At 41.9% G+C, this 16,283-nt stretch overlaps 1 pseudogene; it reads left to right on the plus strand.

Annotated features, from left to right (window-relative positions):
* Positions 1 to 1,802: 1,802 nt before the first annotated feature.
* Positions 1,803 to 10,947, plus strand: LOC128578971 (chromodomain Y-like protein; annotated as a pseudogene).
* Positions 10,948 to 16,283: the final 5,336 nt, after the last annotated feature.

Below are 16,283 nucleotides of genomic sequence, written 5' to 3' on the forward strand. Positions count from 1 at the left end.
ATGACAATTAAGTATACGGTGGGGGTGGGGTAAGGGGAGAGAAAAGAGAAAAAGAAGGAGGGAGGGGTGTGGAAAGGAAGAGCAGAGAGAGAAAAGGAGGGAGGGGTTGGCGTCTTGGTGTGTGCCATACCTTTTGGGGACAAGACACGATTGCAAGAGGGACTTTGCATAACAAATGCAATCAGTGTAACCTGCTTTATAGTACCCTCGATGAATCTCCAACAATAAAAATAATAAATAAATAAAAATAAATAAATAAATAAATAAATAAAACTTTGTACCTAGCAAATATTTTTACTCTTTGGCCTCTGTATCTTTCTAATGGGCCGATCTTTACCCAATTTGCCTCGGGAAGACATGGATTATTTTTAATGGTAATCTTTTTTGCTTATTATAGGCTTTTTATCTTCATAAATTATCTTCTGACTCCTCCTGATCTTGGATCTTCATTTGTTCTATTTGCCACATATATTTTTTTTTGTTCTTCATCTGTGTTTTAGAAATAATATTCCTCCTCTCAATTTTTTTTGTGAATCTATGAAAATAGTAGAAAATGGTCATTTTTTTTTCAGTCATCAAAGTCTTGAGAGCCATTTTAAATAATTTCTCTTTGGTTCCATCTCTTATAGCCTTTTTCTCTCTTCTCTCTCCTCTCAATGTGAGACATACAGATCTGTTAGCACCATCCCTTTTGTTGTTCTGGTGACCTTCAAGGTCATTGACTTCCAACCACTGCCTTATTACTCTAACGTGTACCAGAGGCCAGGAAAATGCAAATAGACATCACAAAGACAGACATTTTAATTAGAATGACTATTATTATTATTGTTTTTTATTGTTGAAGACTCATTGAAGGCACAAAGATCCAGGTTATACTAAATGTATTTTTCAGGCAAAATCCCTCTTATAAATGTGTTTCTTCCCAAAGAAGTGTGCCAAACTCCTTGATCTCTCCTCCCCCAACCCTCCGGCTTCCTCTCTCCATTTATGTATGGTCATGATTAAGTCATAAAGCAATATGTTGGCCTGGCTTCAGTGAACAGCCACTGAGTGCAAAAGGTTAGTTCATTCACAGTGATGAGCACCAGCAAGGGAAGCAGGAAGCGCAGGACACCAAGAGACCCAACTGAAACAAAGTGTCAATCACCTCAATCCTTTTCCTCCCTCCCACCCATGACTTTGTCATCCACCATGGTTTCCAAGGACATGTATAAGTTTTAGGAATTTTTAACAAAAGTGAAAACAAAAAAGGGAAGACAGAGTACTTGGTTTGGTGGAATGGGTACAACAGCCAGGCAGACACTTGGGAGCCAGAGCAGCACCTAGTGAACTGGGAAGAATCTATCCACTATTTTAACAGGTGCCACACCAAAAAGCAGAAAGAAAGAACATTAACCAGAATGAACAGGGACTTTCCAAGCAATGGTAGAAAACGTATCTCCTAATCCATTCATAGCAACTTTTCTAAAACCTCTTCTAAGGCGTTAGAGTTTGTCAAAGACTACGAGTTTAAAAACAACCAGTTGTTTGCTGCCAGGCAGTTCAGAAAAAACACAGCTCCATCTTCCTTGATCCAGAAAAGTATGGACCTAGCAAAGTGAGTTTACAAGATACTTGTGTCTAAGAGACTGTTAAGAACATGGCCTCAGCTTTCAAAATGAGAGCTCCAAACTGAATACTCTCAAGCAGGGTCAAGAACACAGAGTGGCACCTGAGGTGACAACAGAGAAGCTGGTCGGAGCTCTTTTGGACCCTAGGGCAGAGTGTGTCAAGTTGGGGAACAGGCCCCAGACTCACTGGTGCCTTAGGTGCCTGGCCCTGTAACAGCAGCTAAGGACACCAGCTTAGCTATGAGTGGAAAAGGTACATCTCCCTCCATGGATGCATTAACAGTCAAAATAACAACCAACATACAGACATCTGTTACGTAGAGATAGCCAGGAAAAGAAAATTTATTGATGACAGAAGAGACCAGACATTTGACAAGTGGTTGTGTTGCAGTATGCAGCCAGCAGAGTGCATACAGATACAGAGATATTGTTGTCAGGAAGCAGGATGGCTTCACCCACACCTTGTTATCCACAAAAATCATCAGAGAGTAACTAAATCCAGAGGTAATGAAAGAAGTCCAGAGTGCTCTTTGACCACAGCAGCTGCTAACGACAGTAAGCTGGTTCTACTTAATGCAGTTGGCAGTGTATTTTGTTGCAGTCTTGACTTGATTTATTTTTTACAACATTTAACAGAAGACAGAAAAAGAGAAAGCATTGAAATGCCAGAAGTTATAAGTTTATGAATACATGTTTATTCAGTTTAAGAAGCCTATGATTGTAGTAGTAAATGTCCCATTGCTCTATTGGACTAGGAACAACCACATATTGCCTTTTTTGATGTGTTTTGGCCTAAGAAAACAGCTTGATTTCAAACACCCTGTGCTACCTTAAGACACAGTCCAGATGGGTCTTCTACTTTATATTTCCTAAGATTATGAGAGAATCATCTGAAAATGAAATATTGCCCTGCAGGTGGAAGCTGACTACACAGGAGGCATGTAGCAAGGGTGTTGTCTCACAGGTGTTGTGGCCCAGGACCTTCACCCAGACAGTCATGGTTTGAATTAAGGAGCTTGCCTCATGTAATCCAGTTATGCTTGAGGAATCCAAAACTCTTGTGTGCTGTAACATGAAGATGGAGCTGGAACAGGCCAGTGAGAGGGATTGTGAAGTACTGAAGAAAATCTGGGGCTGTACTCAGGGGATGGACTCCTGGAACAAAAGGAGAGCAGAGAAAACCCAATCTCAAAAAGGAGAGAGGTTTTTAAGGGTACAGAAAAGAAAAAAAAAGATGGGGTGAGGTGAGCTGCTGGGGCAAGCTGAAAGGGGGTCTAGGGGACTGAGCAATTGTCCTTGACTATCTGGGAGAGTGTTGTCATCACTTGTGGCAGACGTTTTGCAAGGGCATGGATCATGGGGCAAGGATGGGGGGTGAGGGAGGGGGCAGGTTGCCTACGCCTTTGGTATGCAGCTGCAAAATGAAGACTGAGGGACAAGATGAAGTTAGTTTTAACAAAATGGTCCTTACATTCCCCCCTTTTCTTGTGCCTAGAAGATCCAATCATGGGTCTTCAGTGCATTTTATGATCCCTAGCGCTATGCCATTGCTTGTGCGTTCAGTGCTGAGGGGGGTATACTGTGCCCGTAAGACCATTAATTGAAAAGTATTAATTCTAGCTTGGATAAAAGCCAGTAATTTATTAATTATGCAGGGGCTGAAAATTAATAGTAGTAATAGAATTACAAGTGGGCCTGCTATGGTTGAAATTTAAGTTGAAATTTAAGTTGTGAGCCAGGATGACTTGCTGAACAAAGATTCATACCAGTTTGAGACTGTTTCTGCTTGAGTTTTCTTTTGCAGAGACTTTCTCTCACTAACTCCATGGACTGTTTGATTATTCCTGAGTGGTCTGTATAAAAACAGCATTCTTCTCCTAGGGCTATGCATAATCCACCTTGCTGAAGGAACAGTAAGTCTAGCCCCCACCTATTTTGGAGTACTACTTCAGAGAGGGAAGTTAGGGACTCTTGAAGGTGGGAAATGGAGTTTTCTATTCAAGCGTGCAGAGCTCCGTAGTTCTTGTCTTGCAGGACTAAGGAGGAGATTTCTGTGCCTGCTCCTGCTATACTTAGTCCCATGAGCATGGCTAGAGTTATTGCTGTGACTGGTTCTCTTTTATTTCTTGTAAGTGTGCCTGCAGCTGACTTGTATGCCTGCTGTAAGTCCTCTTATGAGTGATAGATGAGTTATAGCTTGGGAATGAGCTGCACTAAGACACAAAAGCCCCGGGTTAAATCAAGGACTGCCCCATGTAGACACGGGGTCAGCCCTCTAGAGCAAGTCCCCAGGAATTGTTGGTGGGAAGTATATACCCAGTCCTATCCCAGGTGAGAGTTTGATTACATAGATGTTGATATTTGGTGGGGAATGGGGGGGTGTCTGACCTATACAAGTTTCTTGTCCTATAATGGACTGTAGGATGACTCAGGGCTTAGATTGTTGCCAACAGCAGTCGCTAGCCAGGGAGCTGATCTTAGGTTTGCTTATTAGGGTAATTCCTTCATAGTATGGGGGTCTGGCTTCTATACATAACCAGCAGGACTTAGTAAGGTCTCTTCTGGAAGTATTTAAGACTTGGTATTTAGCAATGACCAATTTCCAAAGTGGATCGGGATCTGTGGTAGGCACAGGTCTGGGTTTTAGAGTCAGACTTTGGGTATTGAATGCTTGGTCCAGGGAGTCATGGGAGTCACAGAGCTTAGGGGTTACTACAGGGAGAGGCTTAAGCACTATATTAGGCTTACTAATACTGCAGCAGGGTTATTATTAATAAGAGTGTATAAGATTTTGAGTTGGAAAACATTACCCAGGTCTGTGCCGTGCGCATTGTACAGTTTCACGCCCCCCATTTGCTGAGTTCCCAATCTAGCATTCACTTTCCTTTCTCCATAAAGGTGATACTGACTTTCAGGTTTGGGGCCTCCTGCACAGGTGTGCCCTCTCCAAACACCCTTCCTCTTTACTTGGATCAAGTCTCCTTGTCTCGGGTGGACACGCAATTCCATGAGTTACAGAAATATGAACTTGCTCCTCCACATTTGTTAGGAAGGTGACCAGGGAAGACACAAAAGTACTTGGTTAGAGTATTTCTGGACTAATATGACTGCCACCCTGAGGGGCAGGGTCTAATCCCTACCAGATTATATAGGTCGACTAAGAGCTCCGGGAACCAAGTTCCCTTAGGATGAACTCCAGAGGTATGGTTGAGCACCATTCCTGTGCTAGCATCAGTAACTAGCCATGTTATCTTAATGGGGCAATGAGGGTTAGTGGTGAGGGGTTTAATCAGCAAAGCAGAATAAGTCAGTAAGTGGTACACATACAGTGGCATCAGGGATCCTGGCATTTCTGCAGTTTGAGCTTCAGTGCGTTATCAGGGTCTCATAGGAATTTTCACTGTGGGTGTTGAAGTCTTCTTTGATGGTGAAAAGCTGGGCTAGGCAAATGTTCATGTGATGCATCCAAGAGGTGATGCCATCAACCTTGAGTGTGGTGGGAGTAATGAGGACCACAGTGTATTGGCCCTTCCACTGAGGCTCCAGCATATCTTGTCAGTGACATTTCAAATATACCCAGTCTCCAGGCCAGAAAGCGTGTGGTTCAGTGACAGATCCTGAGCTGTAGAGGGCTGTTAGTCTCTTTCAATTAGCTCATTGTGCCTTTTGATAGAAATGTAAAGTTACTGCATAATCTTTCCAAGCTTTAAGATCAGGGCCCTTTGAAGTTAGGGTATTGTAATGCAACTTAGGGACTATAGGGTGTTGCCTTCCAAAGAGAATTTTATAAGGACTTTTCCCCTAAAAGGTAGGGTGAGTTTCACACCCTGTACAGGGCAAAGCAGAGGAGAGACACCCTGTCATCCCCAGTCTTCATGATTAATTTAGTAAGGGTCTGCTTTAGGGTGCACTTTATCCGCTCTATCTGCCCTGAACTTTGGGGTCGATAGGCACAATGCAATTTCCAGTTAGTCCTCAAGGCTTCTGCTAGACTCTGCACTACCTGAGAAGTACAGGCTGGGCCATTATCTGATCCTATCTGATGAGGAATTCCAAACCTAGGCATTATATCTTCCAGTATTTCCTTTGCTACTACCTGTGCAGTCTCATTTCTGATCAGAAATGCTTCTACCCATCCTGAAAACATATCTACAAAATCAAGGAGATATTTGTATACATATTTATCTGTCTTAACTTCAGTAAAGTCCACTTCCCAGTACATACCTGGCTCTATCCCATGTTCTCTGGACCCTGGATTGTGGGAGCTGGATACACTGTTAGTCACAATACATACTTTACACGAAGCTATGACTTTGTCAATTTTAGTATTCTGGTTTTGTATTTTGATTTTGGCCTGGTGCAGCAAGTCTTTCATTTTGCATGACCCTAGGTGGGTGGAAGAATGGATTATGGAGGATTTCCTATCCTAATTTTGCTGGCAGCAGCACTTTGCCATCATAGGTCATGTACCATCCTTTGTACTTCTTGGGGCAGTGGGCTTGTGGGATCTGCTTTATCCATTTTAGGTCCTCCAAAGTATACTCCGGGGTTGTGGAAGTGTTATGGGTCTAGGGTCTGGCAATGTAGTAATAGGAAGCTCTTGGACAGCCAAAGTGGCTATAGTCCTGGCGACCTGGTCGGCCCACTGGTTGCCTGTGGCTACAGGGGAGTTGCCCCACTCATGGCCAGGGCAATGAATGATGGCTAGTTTCTGGGAAAGCCATAAGGCTTTTAGGAGGTCAAGTATTTCATTTTTATTTTTTATAGTCTTTCCCTCTGCTGTAAGCAGTCCTCTCTCCTGGTACATTGCCCCATGTTTGTGGGCAGAGGCAAAGGCATATCAGCTTTTGGTATAGATGTTAAGTCTTAGGCCTTTACCCAGGCTCATGGCTTGTGTTAGAACTATGAATTCAGCGTTTTGAGCTGACGTCCTAGCTGGGAGGGGCTCTGCCCATACAGTCTCAGTCTCAGACACCACTGCTGCTCCCATGTATCTGTATCCATCTTGTATGAAACTGCTCCCATCTATGTGCCATGTGGCCTCCAGGTCGGGGAGGGGTTGGACTGTAATGTCCTGGCCTACGCTGTGAACTGGGCTAGGATGTCAACACAGTCTAGGTCCGGATTTGGCAGTAGGTTTGCCAGATTGAGAGAGGTCTTTGGTAGGAATTGGATTTCTTGGAGGGTTCAGAAGAAGGCTCTGGACCTGGCCAGTAGTGGGAGATTCAGGCATTGCTAACCCACCCATCTGGTGGCTGTTTGAGGACTTCCTCAACAATATGAGGGGTCGTGATCAACAGTTCTTGCCCTAAAGTTAATTTATCTGCATTTTTAACTAGCAATGCAGTAGCTGCAATGATGCATAGGCATGGGGGCCAGCCTGCCGCTACAGGGTCTAATTTCTTTGACAGGTAGGCAACTGGCCAGGTCCAGGGACCAAGCGATTGAGCAAGCACCCCTTTTGCTATGCCTTTGTGCTCATCTACATACAGATGAAAGGGCTTGGTAATATCTGGGAGTCCTAGGGGTGGGGCCGAGAGCAAGGCTCATTTCAGGGCGTGGAAGGCTCTTTCTTGTTCTGCGTTCCACTGGAAAGGGAGGCTGTCCCAGGTGGGTTCATAGAGGTGCTTTGCTATCTCCACGAACCCTGGAATCCACAGATGGCAGAACCTGGAATCCACAGATGGCAAAACCCAGCTGACCCAAGTAACTCCCACACTCCTCACTGGAAATATTTTCAGAAATGTTTCTTTTCTTGCCTGGGACAGCCACCACTGCCCATCTTTAAGGATGTACCCCAAATAACTCACAGTTTGTTGACAAGTCTGAGCCTTCCTGGCAGAGGCTCGGTACCCCAGAGCTCCTAGTGCAGTCAGCAAGTCCTGGGTGCCTTGGTAGCATTCTGCTTCTGTCTTGGCTGCAATCAGAATGTCATCTACATACTGTAAAAGAGTCAGGTGAGGGTTCTGCTGCCGATACTCAATCAGGTCCTCATGTAGGGCTTCATCGAAGATGGTGGGGGAGTTCTTAAACCCTTGCAGCCTCCAGGTCCAGATAAGTTGACCATGGATCTTTTGCTAGTCATGGTTCCACTCAAAGGTGAACATTGCCTGGCTCTGGGGGGCTAGCGGGAGACTGAAGAAGGCATCTTTTAAGTTGAGAACAGTGTACCATACTCCATCAAGGGTGATAGCACTTAATAGTGTATAAGGGTTTGAGACGGTGGGGTGGATGTCTAGTACCTGCTTGTTCACCTCTCTTAGGTCCTGGACTGGTCTATAGTCATTAGTCAGTGGCTTTTTTACACGGAACAGGGTAGTGTTCCATGCAGATTGACAGGGCACTCGTATCCCGCTCTTAAAAATCCTCCAGTCCTCTTGAACATGGGATATTGCCGTCTCATATGGGTTCAGCCATTGGCTTGAGCTCTACAATGACTGGTGGTCAGTGTGCAGCTAGCCCCACTCCTCCAGTCTTAGCCCAGGCAAGTGGGTAGATTTTCAGCTATACAGTGACATCTGTTGGCTGATGGCCCTCAGGCTGCTGCTGGTGCAGTCTGCACTCATATTCAAGTTGTAGGGTGAGTATTTGTATGGGACTTTCATACTGGTCTGTGACAAGGGGTCCTTTGTCTTTGAAGATGACATGAGCCCCTACCTTAGTTATGAGGTCTTTCCCAAGAAGAGGGTAGGAGCAGTCTGGAATAACCATGAATGCATGGGATAACTGGCCCACACATAAGTCCACAGTTCTTTGGGTAGTCCATGAATATTGTTTGATGCCTGTGGCCCCCTGGAACCATGATTTCCTGGCATCCATAGTGTCGTGATCATGTGTCAGGACTGAATTCTGGGATCTGGTATCTACCAGGAAATTAATTGGGGTCCCCTCCACTCTGAGAATTACCCGGGGATTGGGGAGGGGAGGTGAGCCTTGACCCCCCCATCCTTCGAGCCTGCTCAGTTCCAAGACTGGCCTGGAGGGGGGGCATTAAAGTCTGGGAGGTGGTTTCTTGGGGCAATCCCAGGCCCAGTGTCCATTTTCCTTACTTTTAGGTGCACTGGTCTTTCTTGACGCAAAGCCTTACCCTCCTGGGGAGCCCTCCTTACCTCTTGCCGCCAGTCAGCACAGCCACCTGTTTCTTCCATCCGAGACAGCAGCCGTAGAGGCCAGTAGTATCCTGAGTCTGTCTTTTAGCTTCTTTTGTTTGCTTTTCTTTGAGGGTCTCATGGTTGTTGTAGACTCTTTTAGCAACTCTAGGAGATTTTCCAAAGACTTCTCACCCAGTCTATCTATTCTCTGCAGCTTGTGCTGAATGTCTGGAGCTGACTGATTAACAAAGAACATGACAACTGCTGCTCTATTCTCCTCAGCTTCAGGGTCTAGGGGTGTGTGCATGTGGAATACCTTCATAATTCTTTCCGAGAAAGCTGCTGGGGATTCTGTCTTTTCCTGCTGTACGTTATCTACCTTGGCCAAATTAGTTGGCTTTTTAGCCGCTTTACTGAGACCCCTTATTAGAGTCTGGCGGTAGACTTGGAGTCTTACTTGACCTATTCCTGTATTAAAGTCCCAATTGGGGTGAGTAAGAGGAAAAGCAGCATCGATGAGAGCCTGGTTGCTGGTGGGGCTTCTGTCTGCATCCTCAACAGACTTCCTGGCCTCAGCCAAGATGCGGTTTTCCATTCCTCAGTGGTGAAAAGAACCTGTAAATGTTGGTGACAATCATCCCAGGTACGCTGGTGGGTAAAAAGAATTGACTCTAAGAGGTCAATCAAGGCAGTAGGTTTCTCGGAGAACGTAGGGTTCTGCATTTTCCAGTTATAGAGATCACTTGTGGCAAAGTGCCAATAGTGTTACAGCTGATTCTGGGGATTCACTCCATCAGGGAGGTCCGCCACACAGAGAGGCAATAATGTGGAGTCTGCTGTCAGATCTCGCAGGGCTCTATGGTGGGTGTGAGGTGGCACCGGTGGCTACCCTCTGGACCTGGGGCTGGAATGGCCTCGCTGTCTAGCAAACACTGAGGAACAGGTGCCTGAGTGGGGGTTGATAGGGAGGGGGTAAGAGCACTTCTAGATGAGTTCCTCCTTGGAGGACCAGGGGAGGGGCAGTGGGTTCAGGGGACTTCTCCTTTTTCTCCTTCTAGGCTAGCTACTTCTTTGCCTGATGGAGGAAGGAAGGGTTTTAACCACAATGGCAGGTTCTCCACAAGGTCCTGACAAGCAGTTATATATGGGATCTGGTCTATGTGCCTGGTCCCAGACTAATACACTATATCTTTGACCCAAAAGATAATGGGGAGATGAAAAGTACCCTCTTGTGGCCATCTGACATGGTACTGCAGCCATTCATTCCTGTAAAAAAACACAAGTTTACTTCTGGATACATTAAAGCTGTACTCTTGGACTTTGTCTTTGAAGTCCTGGAAATGAGTCAAAGTTAGAGAGAAGGGGGTCATCTGCATCTGTCCCATGTCGCCCACCAAATATGATAAAACACAGACAAAACAACACCCAAGATTCCTCCACAATACATAAGCCTGCCCTTGTGTGTTTTCAGGCAAAACTGAAAATGAGACAATGGTGTAACCCCATCTGGCCGTCGCAACCTGCCTTGTCTCTCAACCAGAAGGATAGCCTCTCATGGTCTTCTTGATCAGGGACTGGGGAATTCATGTCCCAGTCCTCCATCCACAGCGTGTCCCCTCTTCTACTCTGCCAGGATTCCATGTCTCAACTATAGATTCAACAAATGGAACTAACACAGAACAGGACAAGACAAATGCCAGCACACACATACTCACCACTGGAGCAGGTACTTGGTGATTTGGGGGTGTTATCTCAAACAAGCCCCCAATGTTGTGCCCAAGTCACAGGATCCCCCACATAAATCACCTGGAGACCAAGTCTGATGCAAAAGAAAGAGGTTGTTTATTTACAAGCTCGAGCCTGGGCTCCCTGGTCCTGGCACAGAAGGAGAGCATAGAAGCCCCAATCTCAAAAACGAGGGAGGTGTTTAAGGGTACAGAAAGGAAAAAAAAGGAAGGGGGTGAGGTGAGCTACTGGGGCAAAATGATAGGGGGTCTAGGAAACTGAGCACTTGTCCTGGGCTGTCTGGAAGAGTGTTATTGCTCAGAGCAGACTTTGTGCAAAGGCACAGATCATGGGACAAGGACAGGAGCAGGGGAGGGAGTAGGTTGCCTGACTCCTTTGATATGCAGCTGCAAAATAAAGACTGAGGGACGAGATGAAGTTAGTTTTAGCAAAATGGAGTTAAGTTGGTTCTTACATACTGGCAGAGGAAGATCGATGAGTTTTATTGCCAAACTGCCTGACAATAACCATGAATTGTCTCCAAGTTGTCCTAGTTCATTTTTACTGTCAGAAATAAGTTCTCGTTCTTGGAAACAGAACTGAAAACATCCAAGATATTTATTATGAAGACGTTTTTAAGTATTGTAACTTTCAAATAAATAGCCATGAAGCTTCTTTGTCCAAAGGTCATTGTTTGATACAACATACACACAAGTATGAGTATAACGTGAGCACTAAACTGTTCCTGGAAGCTCTTGTTTTTATTTTCTTTGGCTAGTACTGTGTAAAAGACCATTTTGTTTCATTGCTTTTGGATGTTGGAAAAGTCTGGAGCAATGTTTGTTTTGCTAATTTTTTCCTTCTTACTACAGAGAATCTAAAGGGGTATTAGCAAGCTTCACCCTCCCCACGTGTAGATAAGAAAAGATCTGAGATGTTGCTTTTGTCTCCAAGAAGGTAGGATCCCCTCAAATGGAAAATTGTAAATCAAAAGTAAAACTTTCTTTTAGAATACATATTTCTCATAAAAAATCCACTGAGAAGCAGACCCCTATACCAGATCTACCTATGCCTAAGACTTATCCTGAGATATCAATTGCTATTCCCTTTCTAAAACATGTCCAGTTTTTACCCAGTTAACATGAAGATACCATTGTCTCTAAAAGAAAGCTTGTTTTCCAGTACTAGTGAATCACTGAGTAGCTTAAGTATGAATGTGTAAGTTATAAGTTAGGCCTAGTGGGTTATAAATATTTTTTTCTGACCCTTTTAAAAATAACTACATAAATGCTTCTTGTTGCTGGGTCAGAAATACTACTTTATATATGGTTTTAGTTTTTATGTCCACATATGCTTGATGTGTTACACCAAAATAAATTATTTTTATGTTCATAAAGTGTCATTTTTAGATTCACTGAGAATATATTTTCTTTAATATGTTAAAAATTGTTTGGCACACTATAAAATGTAGAAACTCCTTACAGAGCAAAAGATACTACCTTATTTTTGACATCTAATGTTCTTGGTGTCTACTTTTATGTCCATGCAAATACTGAGTACTGAGTGTCCAAGAGTGTCCTGTACTGAATATGGTGTCCAACACCGAGTATGGTGTCCAAGAGTGTCCTGCGTGAATAGACACATGCATTCTTTCAGGAGGGTACTGATTCCAGAATAGAAATGCTTGCAATCATATTGTATGTAGGAATTAGCAAAATAAAATCAAAACTTTATTTTTGTACAGTTCTGAAGTTTATACTTAGAACTTACCACCTCCCTTGCCACATGGAGAGATATACAGTATGTAAAAATGCTGTTACTTTCAATTAATTCAGTATTCTTGTATCTGTGGAACCTACATTTTTGTTCAGTAGTTTGAACTATGTATAAACTGTACAATCTGTACAGTTGTTTTTTTTTTTATAGAGACAGAGTCTCACTTTACCACCCTCAGTAGAGTGCCATGACATCACAGGACTCATAGCAACCTCCAGCTCTTGGGCTTCTGTGATTCTCCTGCCTCAGCTTCCTGAGCAGCTGAGACTACAGGTGCCTGCCACAATGCGCGGCTAACAATCTGTACAGTTTTTATAGAATAAATATTCACCTGTGAAACTGGTTAAATGAAACTAATATTTCTTAACACATGCACAAAAAGAAAAAAGACAACTGTATGAAGCTTTATCAAAGAACTAAAAATAAATCTACCTCAGAATCCAGGAATACCAGTACTGGTAATCTAACCAAAGGGAAAAAAAGTCATTTCATTGAAAAGACTCCTGCCCTTGTATATTTACCAAAACACAGTTTACAACTGCAAAGATATGGAATACAAGTAAATGTCCAGCAACTGAAGAGTGAATAAAAAAAGAAGATGTATGTGTGTATGGATCACTAAAGTATAAAAATAATGAAATAACATATTTTTCATTAACATGGACTGTACTGGAAAACATTGTCATAAGTAAATTACAGAAAAGTATAGAAAAACAGATATACATGCTTTATTTTATAAGCAGGGTAATAAGGTGTAGGTATGTGAGACACATTGTGTAGTATGAAAGGTATAGTATACTCAAAAGATGGGATTTGGGGAGGTGATAGAAAACTATGTAAATGGAATGATGTAAACAATATGGGTGACAGTTGCACTAAAATTTCAGACTTCAGAACTTTTAGATTAATCCATGAACTGATATAAATTTTATTCCTTAAATATCCTGAAATTAAAAATATATGCAAAATACGTTTTTGTAGAAATAAACAATTATTTTAAAGTATGTAGTATTTTTGTCTATTCTATCGACTTGGTTGTTTTCTTCATTTATTCCTGCAGCTTTTAGGGAAATACCACTAAGATACTTGAGGGTGGCGGTTAACACACATTACATATTTAACTCTCAACACATAGTAGATTCTCTATACACATATGCTGAATAAAATAAAGGGAAAATTGTGAAGAATAACCCATTCTTTTTCCAGATTATTTCTTATGGTTGTTTTTCCAGTAAGTGGCCCTGAAAAATAGCATAAGATATTCTGCAAACAGCATACTTGCTTCTGTTTATCAATAAAAATATTAGTTCTCTAGCTCAACCTTTCTCCCCTGAAATACAGAATTCTGCCTATGTATAAACCAATGCCTAGGATCAGAAAAAAAAAAAAAAAAAGAAACAAAACTGTGTTTTCATTTTGTTGTGAGTCATATACAGTAGTTTCTTTTTCTCTGAACCACAGTCTTGTGTCATCTGCAAACATCTATGACAATTTAACATGAGAATTTACTAGTATGGAGTTAGGCTAAAATGTCAAAACATTAATATTTTGAGTTTTATGATGAGCTGTAATGTTGGCAGAGACATTGTCTTGTGTGAGAAAATGGACAATAGCATGCAGGGGCCGGGTTAGTGAGATCAAAACATTTTATGGAAAGTTAAATAAAAACTTCTAGGAAATTTGGGGCAAGATAGCATAAGAATCCCCAATGTAAATACTAGATATTTCTTTATAACATTTGCCTCATTATTTGCTCTTTCACATGTAGTAGAAAAGAAAGCTTTGTCATGGAAACTGCATATCCAGGGACCATGACTGTGGCTGCTTAGTCAAGGAGGCTAAAAGCTAAATAATAGTGAAAAGTATAATTTCATCTAAACATAAAAGAAAACAATACATTACTGGATTCCCAATATTACAGACTATATGTTATTCCCTGACTATACAAAATCCTGTATGTTGTCTATAGTATCACCCTAGTTTTACATAAAATTGTGGTATCTGCTTTACTTGGAGAAAATGTTCCAACTTTGACTTGAAGTAAAACTTATGACTCCATGTAAAACTTAATTTATAAATTTTCCTAACTAGAAAAATGTAAAGACTAATAGCTCACCTAAGTTGAATCTTGGTATTTGTTCAAGTGTTAACACAAATTATTTAATGCCTATCTAACTGATGCAATAGAAGATATTGTATTTGAATTAAGTGGACAGAATGAAGTGGAAAATAGTCCACTCACTGAGACTGTATCTAGCTCTATCAACTTTTGGACCATTGCCAATGAATTATGTGTTTGATTTACAGATGTAAAACCACACACTGATTAAAGACATTTTTCTTTTAGGTACCTAAAAATTGTGAAAACAAAGTGCAGCTTGTTGAGGTTAGGGGGAAATTCCAGCTCACCAAACTCTGTTAACTGGGTTTGATTACTTAGCTGAGCTGGAAAATTCAACAAAAGCTCACTAGTAATTGAAAGGAAAAAAAAAAAACTGAAAATAAGCAGGAGTAGTATGAATAGAGTGCAAAAGTATCCTGCACAAGTTTTATTTAAGAACAAAGGGGAAATTTAGAAAACTTCTGAAGAGAGGTAATAGTGAGTTCCTGTTGTGGTGGAGAAAAGGTGATTCAATGGCAGTGCAAAACTATAAACATTTCTACTTTTGACTTTGAAATTGGTTACAACCATTTCATTTGCCTCTTTGTGTCTCCAAGAATTGTTGCTCTTTTTTATAAGTCATTGATTATTGTCTCTCTCTGTGGATCATTTGTTATGTAGGCTAACTCGTGCCAACATTTTATGCCCTCCAGAATTCTTCTCTTTCACCTTGAAGCCCTCTTTTTGTGTCCTTTTTTTCCACCCAAGGAGATATTTTCCTGAACTCTGGAAGGGCAAATGGGTGATGACTGGTCTTAGCTACATTGTGTTGTCAAAAATGGGCATCAGCCTACCTAACAGAGACCCACCTGAGGTTCTATACTCTAAAGTGGTTTAAGGGGGTTGGACATTTCTGGCTACTTGATCAACAGGTCAATTTTTCATAATTGAGCTTTTCTGTTTGATATTTTAAGGAAGTTTAACACCATATAGTGTCCACAACAGATTTACTCATTTGACTTCCTTTTTTTTTTAATTAAATCATAGCTGTGTACATTGGGGCATCATTCACTAGCTTTACAGACCATTTACCAAGTTTCACATATACCCTTGTAAGATGCACCGCTGGTGTAATCCCATTAATCCCCTTCCCTCTACCCACCTCCCCCATCCCTCCCCTCCCTTTCCCCCTTCCCCCTATTCTTAGGTTGTAACTGGGTTATAGCTTTCATGTGCAAACCATAAATTAGTCTCATAGTAGGTCTGAGTACATTGGGTACTTTTTCTTCCATTCTTGAGATACTTTACTAAGAAGAATATGTTCCAGCTCCATCCATGTAAACATGAAAGAGGTAAAGTCTCCATCTTTCTTTAAGGCTGCATAATATTCCATGCTGTACATGTACCACAATTTATTAATCCATTCATGGATTGATGGGCACTTGGGCTTCTTCCATGACTTAGCAATTATGAATTGAGCTGCAATAAACATTCTGGTACAAATATCTTTGTTATGATGTGCTTTTTCGTCTTCTGGGTATATGCCCAGTAGAGGGATTACAGGATTGAATGGCAGATCTATTTTTAGATCTCTAAGTGTTCTCCATATATCTTTCCAAAAGGAATGTATTAATTTTCATTCCCATCAGCAGTGCAAAAGTGTTCCCTTTTCTCCACATCCATGCCAACATCTCTGGTCTTGGGATTTTGTGATATAGGCTAGTCGCACTGGAGTTAGATGGTATCTCAAAGTAGTTTTGATTTGCATTTCTCTGATGATTAAAAATGATGAGCATTTTTTCATATGTCTGAAGGCCGCGCGCCTGTCTTCTTCAGAGAAGTTTCTGAAACTATAAAAATACTAGAAGAGAGTGCAGGGAAAACCCTTGAAGAAATCGGGCTGGGCGAGTATTTTATGAGGAGGACCCCCCGGGCAATTGAAGCAGCTTCAAAAATACACTACTGGGACTTGATCAAACT

This window comes from Nycticebus coucang, chromosome Y (assembly GCF_027406575.1).
Source record: "Nycticebus coucang isolate mNycCou1 chromosome Y, mNycCou1.pri, whole genome shotgun sequence".
In the NCBI taxonomy this organism is placed as follows: domain Eukaryota; kingdom Metazoa; phylum Chordata; class Mammalia; order Primates; family Lorisidae; genus Nycticebus; species Nycticebus coucang.